Here is a 16,185-nt window from a genome sequence, read left to right as displayed (position 1 = left end):
ATTCTGCCTGGGATGGGGCATTTCAGTTATGAGGAGAGAGTGGAGAGGCCAGGTCTATTTCCTCTGGAGTAGAGGAGGTTAAGAGGGTACATGATTGAGGAATACAAAATTATGAGTGGCATAGATGGGGTAGATGGCAGGAAACTTTTCCCTACATCAGAGGTAGTTGAAACTAGAGTATGTAGCATTTAGGGTAAGAAGAGATTTAGAGGGGACCTTTTCTCATCCACAGAGCAGCGAATGTCTGGAATACACAGCCTGAGTGGTGAAATTTCACCTGTCCTGGGCCCAGCGCATAGATGTAATCATAAGGAAGGCGCGCCAGCCTCTTTACCCTCTTAGGAGGTTAAGGAGGTTCAGCTTGTCACCGAACACTCTAACAAACTTCTACAGATTTACTGTTGAAAGTATCCTGACTGGTTGCATCACGGTCTGGGATGGCAATTCAAATGTGCAGGAACATAAGAAGCTGCAGGGAGTAATGGACCCTGCCCAATACATCATGGGCACATCCCTCCCCACCATCGGTAGTATCTACAGGAGGTGCTGCCTCAAGAAGGCAACATCCACCATCAAAGATCCCCACCATCCGGGCCATGCCATCTTCCCACAGCCTACCATCGGGCAGGAGGTACAGAAGCCTGAAGTCCCACACCACCAGGTTCAGGAACAGCTACTTCCCCTCAACCATTCAGTTCTTGAACCAAGCAGCACAACCCTAATCACTACCTCAGTATAGCAATATCATGACCACTTTGATCACTTTGCAATAAAATGGACTTATTTTGTTCTAATTGTGTTCTTTCTTATAAATATTATATATAATTTATGTTTTCCTTGTGAATGCTGCTTATCTGATGTTATATGCCTGTGATGCTGCTGCAAGTAAGTTTTTTATTGCACCTGTGCACACATGGACTTGTGCAGATGACAGTAAACTCAACTTTGACATTTAAGAAGTGCCTAGAGGAGCACTTCAATTGTCTAGGCACAGAAAGCAATGGGGCAAGTGCTGGAAGATTAATACAGAAGGCTGCCCATCAGTTGGTGTGGACGTAGTGAGCTGAATGGCCTGCTTCCACACTGCATGAATCTATGACAAAGAATTTGGAGAACACCATATTAAGACTCACCAGAATGAGCTAGGCTGTCATTGCTGGATACTAAGCACTCCGCTATTGAATAGACCAAAGATATTGCCAAGTATTGTGCAATTGTCTGGGCCACAACCTCAGACAAACATCTGTATATTTAGGTGAATTCCACAAGCTAATCACCATGTCTCAGTGGTAACCTGTGATGGCCAGCACTGCTCCCCAGACATTTGTGATTCTTGTAAATATAGTCTTATTTCTGCACCTTAGCCAGTGCTTTAGAGAAGAGCACTGGTTGCAGTACTCCAGGTTTGGCGTGACTGAGGTTTTATCTGAGGTTCAGCTGGGTAAGTACGTTCTCACCTCCAAACTGGAGGATTCAAATCTTGCAAAAACTGGGCTGATATTTCAGTGCAGTCACGGGCCATGAGAACTGGATGAGTCGCTAATCACGGGACCTCTCTTCTTCCCTCAGATGGATGTAAAGGGTCACATGGCACAGAGGCATCTGACTGACAGGTGCCATTCTGGACTCATCAAAGCCCTCCTCACTTCAGGGGTCACTAGGAATGGACAACAAATGTCAGCTTTGCAAGAAATTCCACATATCAAAAGTGAATAAATACTTTGAGGGAGGTTTTCAGCACACAACGCAATATCATTAAAATTATCATTTCATTTACTTGCCTTGTTTTGAAACACTAATGCATGTTACAGAAGCCCCACTCAGTGCCATCTATCATGGAAGGACATGGAGGTGCAAGGCAATGGGACCTCCGAGTACAAGTACATGGTTCCCTGAAAGTGGCGTCGCAGGTAGACAGGGTAGTGAAGAAGGTTCTTGGCACGCTGGCCTTCATCAGTCAGGGCATTGACTGATACAAGTCAGTGATAATAAATCTGATTCTGAGTTTAGAAGTTGGGATGTTATACTGCAGTTGCATGAGATGTTGGTGAGGCCACATTTGGAATATTGTGTCCAGTTTTGGTCACCTTGCTATAGGAAAGATGCCATTAAGCTGGAAAGAACGCAGAGGAGATTTACAAGGATGTTGCCGGGACTCGAGGGACTGGGTTACGGAGAGAGGTTGAGCAGACTGGGACTAATTTCATTGGAGCGTAAGAGAATGAGGGGTGATCTTATAGAGATGTATAAAATTATGAGGGGCATAGATAGGGTGAATACGCACAGTCTTTCTCCCAGGGTTGGGGAATCAAGAACTAGAGGGCATAGGTTTAAGGTGAGAGAGGAGAGATTTAATAGTAACCTGAGGAGCAATGTTTTCACCCGAAGAGTGTTCAGTGAATGGAACGAGCTGCCAGAGGAAGTGGCTGAGGCAGGTACAGTAACAACATTTAAAAGGTACTTGGGACAGGTACACAGATAGGAAAGTTTTGGAGGGATATGGGCCAAATGTGGACAACTGGGACTAGTTTAGATGGGAACTTTGTTGACATGGACCAGTCGGGCCTGTTTTCGTGCTGTTTGATGCTATTTAGTGACAACCTTCACCTCCACTCAAACCCACCACACCCTGATAGACATCAGGATAAAGCTTGGCACACCTCTCAAGGTCGAACAGGCTGTCTCTGCCTGGCCGTACAGCTGATAGACAGGCGCTTGAAGTAAAATTCTGGAACCCAACCAACCAAGAGCCAGTGCATTGAGAACACGGGGAGGGGAAACTGAAACAAGAGCCTCTATTGATGGCAAGATTCCTTCTCTCTTTAAATGGGCCAAGTCATCATCTATAAAAAAATCTCAGTGGATGAACTCGACAGCTGTGAATATACAGGGCTGGTTCTGGGAACAGTTTCAGAGATGCAATCTAGATTTCCCCTTTGAAATTATTTCAAAAGTGCAGACCTCAAGAAAATAATTTCAGCCTTACTCCGAGGTAAGGCCGCTCCGTCGAGGATGATGCTACTCCCACCCCCATTCACCACAACCCTACAACCTTTGATCCCCAACCCCCCTCACACAGTGAAGGTCTGATATCTATTCTAAGGTTCTGAGGGCAAGTGACAGTGCAAAAGCACCAGTTCCAGGGTGGATCACCACACTGTGTGGGCCTCTGTTACTCATCAAACACCGCCGGCAGCTGTCGAAATGTTCAGGGACATTTCTCGGAACTGGGAGTGCGGGCTAACGGCCAAGCAAGCAAAGGAGCTTATATTTCTTCTCTGAGTGGCCCTCGGTTTTCAGTCTAAAACCCTCGAACCCTCGCCGCGTCAGCTGAAAACACAAACTGCCACAACAAATACACATGCACAAAGAACACCCCTCCCCTGAATTGTTGCTGGGCAGATTAAGCAGCACTGGCAAATGCTGACATTGCAAAACACAGGTCCCCGGCAGAGCGAAAACAGGACTTTCTAATGCTCTCACTGGTTGCTGGCCAGACTAACTTGGCAATTCAACCACTTATTTGAATTGCTTCTTAGAGGAGAGGAACAAGGAGCATTGCCAAGAACCTTAGGGATAATAAAGACGTAAAACATCAGTTTGATGTGCACTGGATTAGACATTAGCATGGCACAGAATTCCTGTTAAGGCAAATAGAAAACTGAAGAAACAAACTCCTTCAACATGCAATGGTGCTGCATCATATTTCACCTTCCACATTGCTGGAAATAATTTACAGTTCTTAAGACTCTTTCACAACCTTAAGATGTCCCAAAGCTCTTAACACCAGCAGGTTCAAGAACAGCTGCTTCCCTGAAACCATTCAGTTCTTGAACCAACCAGCACAAGCCTAATCACTACAATTTAGCAACACTATAACCACTTTGCACTAAAATGGACTTTGTTCTTTTTTATTCTAATTGTGTTCTTTCAAAAATTGTTTAATTTATGTGTAATTTATGTTTTTCTTGTGAATGCTGCTTATATGATGCTGTGGCTGTGATTCTGCCACAAGTAAGATTCGCATTGCACCTGTGCACACATGTACCTGTGCGTGTGACAAAAAACTTGACTTTAACTTTAACAGCTGCCAGGTAAGTCTTTTACAAGTGTAGTCACTGCTGTAATGGAGGTCAACAGGTAGCCATGTTGTCAACATCAAGCTTCCACAAAGAGGAATGTAGTAATCATCAGATAATCTGCATTGGTGATGCTCCTGTTAAACGTCATCAATGTCACCAGGAGAACATCTCTTCTCCACTTTGAAGTACTCTCTCAGTATGTTTTACAAGCCGATGAGGCACATAGGACCATATTTTAACAGTGCACAGGGGGACCAGTGTCTGCTACAATGCAACACTTTCTTGGAGATTCAGCCTAGATTAAGCAGTCAAATTTCCAGACTGGGACTTGAACCTACTGCCTTCTGACTCAAGAGGGAGAGAGATCCACCCACTGACCACAGCTGAACGCTGAAACTCAGTAAGTGATGTGCAAGACGCAGATATCGGAAAGGAGGTGCACTGCAAGGACTGGAATGGAATTGATGGATTTTGATGCCGACGACAGGTATGGGTGGGGTGTGGGTGGGAAGAGAAAAGGAGAAAGAGACATATAAACACCCAATATACGGATTACATTGGTTTACATATGGATTGAGTCACCACCTGTACTCTGGAGCAACACACAAAATGTTGGAGGAACTCAGTGGGTCAGGCAGCATCTGTGGAGGGAGATGGACAGGCAACGTTTCGGGTTGAGACCCTTTTTCAGGACTGGAAAGAAAGAGGGGAGGAAGCTGGTATGAAAGGGTGGGGGGAGAGGGTGGAGAAAGAGTTGGCGGGTGATAGATGGGATGCAGGTGAGGGGGGGGGGAAGATGGCAGGAGTGGGAATGATGGAAGAAGCTGGGAGGTGATCGGTGGAAGTGACAAAGGGCTGAAGAAGATGGAATCTGATAGGAGAGGATAGTACGGAATGAAGGGAAGGAGGTGGGGAGGGGAACCGGAGGGAGGAGCGTGTGGGTGATGGGCAGATTGAGGGTGGGGGAAGGGAAAGAGAAGGGGTATAGTCCTGAAGAAGGGTCTCAACCCAAAATGTCGACTGTTCATTCCCCTCCAGATCTGTGTTGCTCCAGATTTCCAGCATCTGCAGTCTCTCTTGTGTCACCATCTGTATCTAATTGGGTTGGGTAATTCACATAGAAATTGCAGCTGCATGAATTTTTTGTTATAAATGGAGTGTGGCTCAAACAGCTCAAACTGTACCCAACAACTGTGAAAGTACAACCAATAATGACTTCAGCAGATCTGGCTAAATCTTTTCATTAATGTAGGTGAAGTTGAGGTCACAGGTAAGTTCCTTGTTTAAAGTCTTCTAGCAAAGGGAGCTTCCCACTACTTTCCCAGACGCTAGTGGCAGGCAATTAAACAATAGTTTTCTTAGCGATTTCCATAACTAAACCAAAATAAAATTTCACTCCAGCCTAAAATTATTCAGAGTCAAAAATTATAAATCCTTCCAATATATTTTTGCACTTATGTAGAAAAGTTGGAATAGTGAAGGAAAATATACTGTGCGAATTCTGTGTTCATTGAAGTGATGCATTGTGAAAGGGAAGTCATGTTTAACCAAGTTATTGGAATTCTTTGAAGTAATGCGTGCTATGGATAAAAGGGAACCAATGGATGCATTACGATTTCCAGAAGGCATTTGATAAGGTGCCACATCAAATGTTATCGTAGAAAAGTGCATGCTTTAGGAATAACATTTTCTTGTGGATGGAAGATTGGCTGGCTCACAGAAAACAGATCGCAGGCATAAATGGGTCTTTTTTGACAAGATGTAATGAGCTTTGTGCCACAGGAATTGATGCCGGGGCCTCAACTTTTGATGATTTATATCAATGACTTACACAGAAAGCCCCAAGACATGGTTGTTAAATTTGCTGTTGACACAATGCTAGGTAGGAAGGCAAGTTGTGAAGAGGAAATAAGATGACTACAAAGGAACATAAATAGAGCAAGTGAGTGGATGAAGGTCTGGCAAATGGAGTATAATGTGGGAAAATGTAAAATTATCTATTTTGGCAGAAAAAATTTAAAAATACATATTATCAAAATGGTTAAAAATTGAAGAGTTCTAAGACGCAGGGAGATTCATGTGTCTGAGGACTGCAATGGAATTAGGAAAGCAAGCAATGTTAACATATTTCGCTGGGCAAATTCGAGTCACAGAATCATACAGCAAATCTGCACTGACTGTCAAGCAACACACAAAAGGCTGGAGGAACTCAGCGGGTCAGGCAGCATCTATGGAGGGAGATGGACAGTCGACATTTCGGGACAAGACCCTTCTTCAGGACTGTTTTACACTGATCCCATTTTATTATCCCCACATTCCAATCAACTTTGCCCAGATTCTACCTCTCACTTACATCCGAGGTGCAATATATAGTGCCCAATTAACCAATCAACCCACACGTCTTTGGAACATGGGAGGAAACCGGAGTATCCAGTGGAAACCCACACGGTCATAGGGAGAAAGCACGAACTGAGAATGCGCAAACTCCACACAGGCAACACCGGAGGTCAGGATTGAAGCCTGGTCCCTGGAGCTGTGAAGCTGCAGCTCAGTAGCTGTGCCAATGTGCCACCCATTGGACTGAATATAAATACAGGGAGAGAAGGAGGATGAGAGGAGACATGATAGAGGTGTACAAAATATTAAGAGGAATAGATGGAGTGGACAGCCAGTGCCTCTTTTAAAGTAATGGGTGGGAAGTTCAAGGGAGATATCAGAGTGAGGTTTTTTACCCAGAGAGTGGTTGGGGCATGGAATGCGCTGCCTGGGGCGGTGGTGGAGGCAGGTACATTTTTCAAATTCAAGAGATTACTAGATAAGCATATAGAGGAATTTAAAATAGAGGGATATGTGGGAGGAAGGGGTTAGATAGTCCGAGGTGAGGTTTAAAGGTCAGCACAACATTGTGGGCCGAAGGGCCTGTATTGTGCTGTACTGTTCTATGTTCTAAGCTTCAGTTATATGGAGCAGTAGTGAGACCACATTTGTAGTACTGTGCTGAGTATTGGTCTCCTCACCTAAGGAAGGATGTCAATGCAGTTCAGAGAAGATTTATTCAGTTAACACCTAAAATGGGTTGGTTCCCTTCTGAGGAAAGGCTGGACAGACAAGGCTTGTATCCAATGGACAAAAGAGTGAAAAGGAACTTAATTGAAACATATAAGAGAGACACAAGAGACTGTGGATGCTGGAACCTGGAGCAACAAACAATCTGCCAGAGGAACTCCGGAGAAACATACAGCTCCTGAGAGGTTTTGAGAAGGTGGAAGTGGGACACTGTGTCCTCTTGTGGGAGCATCTAGAACTGGAGTTCACTGTTTGAAAGTAGGGGGTCACCCATTTAAGACAAAGAAGAGGCTTTTCTTTTCCTCTCAGAGGGTTGTGAGCCTTTGGAATATTTTTCATTACAGAACATGGAACAGTACAGCACAGGAACAGGCCCTTCGGCCCACGATGTTGTGCCGAACTAATTAAACTAGTAATTAAGTGCCTACTAAACTCCTTCTGTCTACACAATGTCCATATCCCTCCATTCTCTGCACATCCATGCACTGATCTAAGAGCCTGTCAAACGCCTCTATCGTATCGGCCTCCACCACCACCCCTGGCAGTACCTGGCACACTGTCTTGAATATTTTTGTCAGAGGTAGACAGATTCTTGATAAGCAAAGGGATAAATGGTTACTGTGGGTAAACAGGAATGTGGAGCTGGAATTACAATCAGATGAGCCATGGCTCTATTTCGTTAGGAGTTTGAGGAGATTTGCTATGTCACCAAAGACTCTTACAAATTTCTATTTGGTGGAGAGCATTCTGACTGGTTGCATCACAGCCTGGTATGGAGGCTCCAATGCACAGGATCGCAAGAGGCTGCAGAGGGCGTAGACTCAGCCAGCTCCAGCACAGGCACAACCCTCCACACCATTGAGGACATGATGCCTCAAGAAGGCAGCATCTATCATTAAGGACCCTCACCATCCAGGACATGCCCTCTTCGGGAGGAGGTACAGGAGCCTGCAGACCCACACTCAACAATTCAGGAACAGTTTCTTCCCCTCTGCCATCAGATTTCTGAACGGTCCATGAACGCTACTATATTATTTCTTTGTTTGCACTATTTATTTATTTTGTAATTTATAATAATTTTTATGTCTTGCACTGTACTGCTGCCGCAAAACAACACATTTCATAACATATGTCAGTGATAATAAACCTGATTCTGATGATCTATTTAAATGGTAGAGCAGGTTTAAGGGGTGAGAGGTTCACTCCTGCTAATTCTTATGGCCACATGCACGTTAATGGTGTGAATGGAAAGCATTCCATTTCAGGCACCCAAGTTTGGGACAATTTGCAGAGTAGCCTCAGTCCTCTTAAGGTAAATAATAATATAAAAGAAAATATGCTGGATACATTCAGCAGGTCAGGAAACAACTGTGGAGGAAGAAAGAGTTCATATCAATGATTATTCATTAAAAATGGATAAGGTTGGAGATAAATACATTTTACGATGCAAAGAAAACTGAAAGGCAAGGAAGCAGGGAAGATTGGTGATGGAGTGGAAAGAAATATTAAGTGACAAACTTAATATAGTCTCTGTGATTCCCTTGCCCGCTCCCGATCGCTTACCGATCCCCCTCCAGAAACGTATCCCTGCAACCGTGCTAAGTGTTACACCTGCCCCTACACCTCCTCCCTCACCACCACTCAGGGGCCTAAATAGTCCTTCCAGGTGAGGCAGTCCTTCACATGTGTATCCGTCGGGGTCATTTATTGCATCCGGTGCTCCCAGAGCGGCCTCCTCTACATTGGTGAGACCCGACGCAGATTGGGCGATCACTTCAATCAAGCACCTTCCCTCTGTCCGCTGCAACAGCCAGGATCTCCTGATGGCCAGCCATTTCAATTCCACTTCCCATGCCTATGCCGACATGTCTGCCCATGGCCTCCTCTACTACCAAGACGTAGATTAGAGGAACAACACCTCATATTCTGCCCAGATCTCCAACCTGACAGCATGAACATCGATTTCTCTAACTTCTGGAAACCAGTCCCCTCTGGCCCTTCTTTTTTTACCCCCTTATCCTACTGGCCCCATCAGCCCATCTCTTTCCCCTCCCCCGCCCTCTTGATTTGCCCATCACCCACACACCCTCCGGTTCCCCTTCTCACCTCCCTCCCTCTATTCCATGGTCCACTGTCCTCTCCTATCAGATTCCATCTTCTTCAGCCCTTTGTCACTTCCACCTATCACCTCCCAACTTCTCACATCACTCCCACCTTCTTCCCTCCCTCACCTGCCTATCACCCCCCTCTCACCTGGATCCACCTGTCACCTGCCAGCTCTTGATCCACCCCTTCCCCCCACCCTCTTTATACCAGCTCTCTCCCCTCCATTTTCCAGTCTTGATGAAGGGTCTCAACCTGAAACGTCGACTGTCCACTTCCCTCCACAGATGCTGCCTGACCCGCTGAGTTCTTCCAGCACTTTGTGTGTTGTTAAGTGACAAAAGGTTTGAAGCCGCAAGACTAAAATAGTGGTGGTGGGCAAGAAAAATCAAAAATGTTTACTGGAAGTCTAAATGGGAATAATGGAAGCATTATTAGTGATTTTTTTCAACCAACTCATGCAAATTATAATTAGTTTGGCATTCAGAGTCTGTGCCAATTAAAAACCAGACTGACTCCTCAAACTTGTTTAATGATGGATATATCCAGAAACAGAAAGGGCTTTCTCCAGCAATCTGAACTGCATTTGAACCTTGCTCCAAGGAAAGAAATGACAATGTAAATGCCCTGCAGTCCTGTCACATTTAGTCACAAATGGTGGTAGAGAATTAAACTAATGCAAAGAGAAGGAGTCAGGATCATCCCCATTGTTAATGACATTGGAGCCCAGCATGCACATGGCAAAGACAAGGTTGAAGCACTTGCAATCACATTCAACCAGAAGTGGATGATATCAGTCTTCAGTCACATGATAATGTGAGCGAGAGAGAGCAAGAGAGCGAGAGAAAGACTGACAGAGAGAGAGCGAGAGAGAAAAAAGAGAGAGAGCAAGAGAGCAAGCAAGACAGAGAGTGCGAGCGAGTGAGCGATTCACAGCGCTCTCTTGTTCCATATAATATAAAGAAAATGAGACGAGCAGTGAATATGGCAAGGTTATGAGGCTAGAAGACAACAGCCTGGCTGTAGCACGACAACGTGCTCCAGAACTAGCTGTGCCTCTAGCCAAGCTATTCCAGTACAAGTACCACACCGATATCTACCTGACAATGTAGAAAGTTGCAGATATGTCTTATCATGACAAATGCAATCAGGCTAATTACCAACTAAAAACAAGCTGCTGGAAGAACTCAGCGAGTCAGGGAGCATCTGTGATAGTATAGGGATAGTTAATGGCAGGATTCTGGGTAGTGTGGAGGAGCAGAGGGATCGAGGGATTCATATCAACAGATCACTGAAAGTTGCCTCAAAGGTGGATCGGGTAGTTAAGAAAGCGTATGGGATGTTAGCATTCATAAGCTGTGGGATCGAGGTTAGGAGCCGTGAGGCAATGATGCAGCTCTACAAAACTCTGGTTAGACCACACTTGGAGTGCTGTGTCCAGATCTGGTCGCTTCATTATAAGAAGGATGTGGAAGCGTTGGAAAGAGTAAAGAGGAGATTTACCAGGATGCTGCCTGGTTTGGAGAGTATGGACTATGAGGAGAGACAAAGGGAGCTAGGACTTTACTCTTTGGAGAGAAGGAGGATGAGGGGAGACATGATAGAGGTATACAATATATTAAGAGGTATAGATAGAGTGGACAGCCAGCGCCTCTTTCCCAGGGCACCAATGCTCAATACAAGAGGGAATGGCTTTAAAGTAATGGGTGGGAAGTTCAAGGGAGATATCAGAGGAAGGTTTTTTACCCAGAGAGTAGTTGGGGCATGGAATGTGCTGCCTGGGGTGATGGTGGAGGTAGGTATATTGGTCAAATTCAAGAGATTGCTATATAAGCATATGGAGGAATTTGAAATAGAGGGATATGGGGTAAGTAGAGGTTAGACAGTCTTAGGCAATGTTTAAAGGTCGGCACAACATTGTGGGCTGAAGGGCCTGTATTGTGCTGTACTGTTCTATGGTTCTATGGATAGGTTGAGACCATGCAACAGGACTGTTATCAACAGTCTGCATCAGGATCATTACCAACTGGTCTAACTTCAATCACTGATGGAGTATGTCATTCACAATGCTGTGAAGTGGAACTTACCCACCAATAATCTGCTCAGCGACGCACAGTCTGGGTTTCTCCAGGATCACTCAGCTCTAGAATGTATCACAACTTTGGCCCAAACAAGAAAGCTCACCAGCGTCACGACTTCCTCAGGAGGCTCAGGATATTTGACATGTCACCAATTTTTATAGATGCATCATAGAAAGTATCTTATCCGGATGCATCATGGCTTGGTATGGCAACTGCTCTGCCCATGACCGCAAGAAACTGCAGAGAGTTATGGACACAGTTCAGCACATCACGGAAACCAGCCTCTCCTCCATGGACTGTCTACACTTCTCACTGCCTCAGTAAAGCAGCCAATATCATCAAAGACCCCACCTACCCTGGACATTCTCTCTTCTCCCTCCCATTGGGCAGAAGATACAAAAGCCTGATAGCACGTACCACCAGGCTCAAGGACAGCTTCTGTCCTGCTGTTATAAGACCACTGAACGTTCCCTTAGTACGATAAGATGGACTCTTGACCTCACAATCTACCTCGTCATTATCTGCTTGCACTGCACTTTCTCTCCAACTGTAACACTTTATTCTGCATTCTGTTATTGTTTTACCCTGTACTACCTCAATGCACTGTGTAATGAATTGATCTGTATGAACGGTATGCAAGACAAGTTTTTCACTGTACCTCGGTACATGTGACAATAATAAACCAATTCCAACTCCGCTGTGCTGCTATCAGCTTAGTTTTGCCCATGTGGCTTTTATCCAGTAGTTTATGGGATTACTCCAGAGGTTGTTATTACTCCAGACCATTGAACGGTCCCCTAATACAATAAGATGGATCCTTGACCTCACAACCTACCTCGTTGTGGCCTTGCACCTTATTGTCTGCCTGCACTGCACTTTCTCTGTAACTGTAACATTTTATTCTGCATTCTGTTATTATTTTCCCTTGTACTCCCTTGTTGAAATGAAACGTTCTGTATGGACGGTATGCAAGACAAGTTTTTCACTGTACCTCGCTATATGTGAGAATAATACACCAATTTACCAATTTGAATCCCTTCATGATCTCACGCTTCTCTAACCTTCTCTAGTCCAAGTATTGCCCAGCAACATTCTTCCAAATGACCTCAAATCAACCCACTCCCTTCACTCCACCATGCCTTCAGCTATCTTGGCCATAAACTAAATATCTTTCTTTCTAAACCTTTTCTCCTTCTCTCTCCTCTCTTAATAGCATCCTTTAGATCCATCTCTCTCACTGCTAAACATTTCCTCATGTGACTCTGTGACCACTTCAGCTAACACTGATTTCCTGAAGCACACTGGGACATTTTACTACATTAAATGTGTAGAGGAAGTGCATTAACTCATAGCAAAAAAGTATAGTTTTTCCATTTCCATCAATGACAAGTAATTAATTCTACAGAAAGCACACTGTGATACTTCTTGAGGGTTGATAATTTGCCATAAAATGTTAAATTCTCTGTTTAAGAACAGATTAAGCAATCGGACAAAAGAAGTAAAAAAGGAAAAGTTCATTTTCATTGATCGCACTTGCTCATATTTCAGTTATAATGCAGCTGGTGACCGAGTTTGCCAAGTTGATCCACTGTTGCGTGACATGGGTTTAGACTCGGCAACTTTCTTATATATTAATTTTTCAGAATGGACAAAAAAGGCTCAGTTTCAGTAATTAGAATGCTGTGATACCATCTCCATGAAATGAGAAGTATTCCATGGAAATATGTGGCGTGCTTTAAATCCCACAATTGAGGCTTTACAATTTTTCATGGTTGTCACTGCCTGAAGACAGGGCTGCTGCTGTCCAACCAACCTTTTCTATCTGTGAGCTTGGACAGCAATGGTAGGCGATTGAACTGATGACTAACGAGTGTCGGATTTTGCTCAATGGCAGCGCCAGCTCGAAAGGTTGTGGATTCAAGTTCCAGACCAGTCGCAAGCTTGATTTAGTCAGGAGGTTATCGTTTCCAAATAGCTTCCACTTAACAAGCCCCTTCATGAAGAAAAATATTCCAAGATGCAGTATACAAGTGTTAACAAACAAAATTTTGTTTGCGTTTGTCGGCTCTTGGACTGTACTCACTGGAGTACAGAAGAATGAGAGGGGAGCTCATAGTAACATTTTGAATGTTGAAAAGACTGGACAGAGTAGATGTGGCTAAGCTGTTTCCCTTGGTGGGTGAGTCCAGGACTAGAGGGCACAGAATTGGAGGGTACCCACTTAGAATAGAAATGAGAAGAAATTTCTTTAGCCAGAGGGTCGTGGATTTATGGAATTCGTTGCCATGTACAGCTGTGGAGGCCTGATCATTGGGGGTGTTTAAGGAAGAGATAGATAGGTATCTAATTAGTCAAGGTATCAAGGGATATGGGGATAAGGCCAGGATTTGGGGATAGATGGGAATAGTTTAGCTCATGGTGAGGTAGCGGAGCAGACTCAATGGGCCGAATGGCCTATTTCTTCTCCTTTGTCTTGTGATCTTGTGAAAATGAAGTTTAGGGAGGGAATTCCAGAGCCTTGAGACTTGGAAGCTGTAAATATGGTCTCCAACAGTGAGATCATTACATCCTGGAAGAGGAGGGCTATAGGAGGGGATTACAGAGTTCGGGGTAGGAATATTTAAAGCACATTGTTGCTTAATTGCAAATGAACGTAATGAGCAAGCACAGCTGCGTTAGGTGAATGAGACAGAGAGAGATATGAGCAGCTGAGGTGTGGAAGAGAGGAGAATGGGGTATTGGTATTGGTGTTGGTTTATTATTGTCACTTGTACCGAGGTACAGTGAAAAACTTGTCCTACAAACCAATCTTACAGGTCAATTCATTACACAGTGCAGTTACATCAAGTTAGTACAGAGTGATTGATGTAGTACAGGTAAAAAAAACAGTACAGGTAAAAAAAACAGTACAGAGTAAAGTGTCACAGCTACAGAGAAAGTGCAGTGCAATGAGGTGCGAGAAGTGTGTTGGAATAGTTGGACCCAGAGGATGAGGATTTCAGCATCAGACAAGCTGACTCACAGTCAGGCAAGGTTATGGGGGTGGAAATGGAAGTTCTTGGTGCTGCCATGGTTATATGTTCTGACATTCATTTCAGAGTCAAATATGCTACCAAGGTTGCAACCAGTCTTGTTCAAATTCCATCAATGGTGGGGAGAGGGAGGAAATCTGTGGACAGAGAACAGAGCTTGTGGCAGGGACTGAGGAAAAATGAATGTTCCTCCCAAAATTTAATTGGAAAACATTTCTGCTGATTCAGTATTGGACTTTGGACAATTGGTTTGACAATTTAAAGGCAGTAGAGGGGGGGGGTCAAGGGAAGTGGTGGTTTGGTAACAGTGGGTGTTCTCGGTACCTTAAGCATTGCACTTTGCAGCTCGAGGACAGTGAAAGTCGAGTTTACTGTCAACTGCACAAGTACATATATGCACAGGTGCAATGAAAAACTTACTTGCAGCAGTATCACAGGCACATAGTGTCAGGTAGTGAATGAGAAATAGGAGGTGGACAACTGATCCTACTAGAGTGAACGGTGCTGGAGTGACCATATAAACTACTGCTGTTCAGCTCTGACTAAAGAGATAAGGAACCATGCAAACTGAAAAATAGTTGGATGGTGTAGCAGGCTGATGAGGTGCTCAACTGTGACAAAGGTTGCAGAGGGATAAGGCCAAGGAGAGAGAGATTACATCCTATGTAATTGTGAAGCAGGTAATTTTTTTTTTACTTTGATAAACACCAGGTTCAAGAACAGCTACTTCCCTTCAACCATTCAGTTCTTGAACCAACCGGCACAACCCTAATCACTACAGTTTAGTAGCACTATGACCACTTTGGTCACTTTGCATTAAAGTGGACCTTTTTTTGCTCTGAATTGTGCTCTTTCCTGTAAAAATTCTGTTTTATTTATGCTTAATTTATGCTTTTCTTGTGAATGCTGCTTAAGTGATACTGTGTGCCTGTGATGCTGCTGCAAGTAAGTTTTTCATTGCACCTGTGCACACATGGACTTGTGCAGGTGACAATAAGCTTGATTTTGATTTTTGACTTTTGACATCGTGGGAGATATTTAGTTTAAATTGGCATCGTGTTTGGTGCAAACATCATGGTTGAAGAGCCTGTTCCTGTGCTGAACTCTCTGTTCTGTATGAAAGCTTTATTCGAGCAATTCAAGCAAGAAGCTCCTTCACTTTTTCTTTGACAAGATCTTTCACTTTGATCAAGCTTTCTCCCCCATCTCCACTAAAGGAAATAGCTTCCGTCTACCCCAGTGAATCTTTCAATAATCCTAAAAATCAGAACATCCCTTAAAGGTCTAGAAGTGAATCCAATTTAATCCAATGTGATATTGGTTCTCACTCTCTCCCCAATGCTTTCTGAGACCTCGCTGATACCCTGACAAAGATGAGGGAGGAAGCCCTTGGTCAGAAATTTTGAGTAACATCCTACTCCAGAGTTGCTGTCACAGGTGGATCCTATGGAATTACTTGTTTACCAAGAACCTTCAATGCCACTTGAAAAGCTTTTTTGCCATTATTACATTTTGTGAAAATTACTCACACCTCTTGACTCCCTCAATTGCCTTTAAACTGTCAAACTACACGGGCAAATGGGACTAGCTTAGATAGTCGTGTAGGTTGGCATGGATGAGTTAGGCTGAAGGGCCTGTTTCCGTGCTGTGTGACTTTATCGTTGTGATCATGCTGCTAAAGTATGCCACCCGCTGCAGAGCCCTACATGATATCTTGAGATCATGAAAGGTTCTGTAGATATGTCAATCCTTTCCTTAACTCTTCTCGCTGCCTCAGTAAAGCAGCCGGCATAATCAAAGACCCCACCCACTCTGGACATT

At 44.1% G+C, this 16,185-nt stretch overlaps 1 protein-coding gene across 5 annotated transcripts in view; it reads right to left on the bottom strand.

Moving 5' to 3' along the window:
* The window catches only part of usp25 (ubiquitin specific peptidase 25), a 182,985-nt gene that overhangs the window by 19,499 nt on the left and 147,301 nt on the right, over positions 1-16,185 (bottom strand). The gene's annotated exons all lie outside the window — the stretch shown is intronic.

Source organism: Pristis pectinata, chromosome 4, assembly GCF_009764475.1.
Source record: "Pristis pectinata isolate sPriPec2 chromosome 4, sPriPec2.1.pri, whole genome shotgun sequence".
Lineage (NCBI taxonomy): Eukaryota > Metazoa > Chordata > Chondrichthyes > Rhinopristiformes > Pristidae > Pristis > Pristis pectinata.
This window is presented reverse-complemented; position numbering and strand designations above follow the sequence as displayed.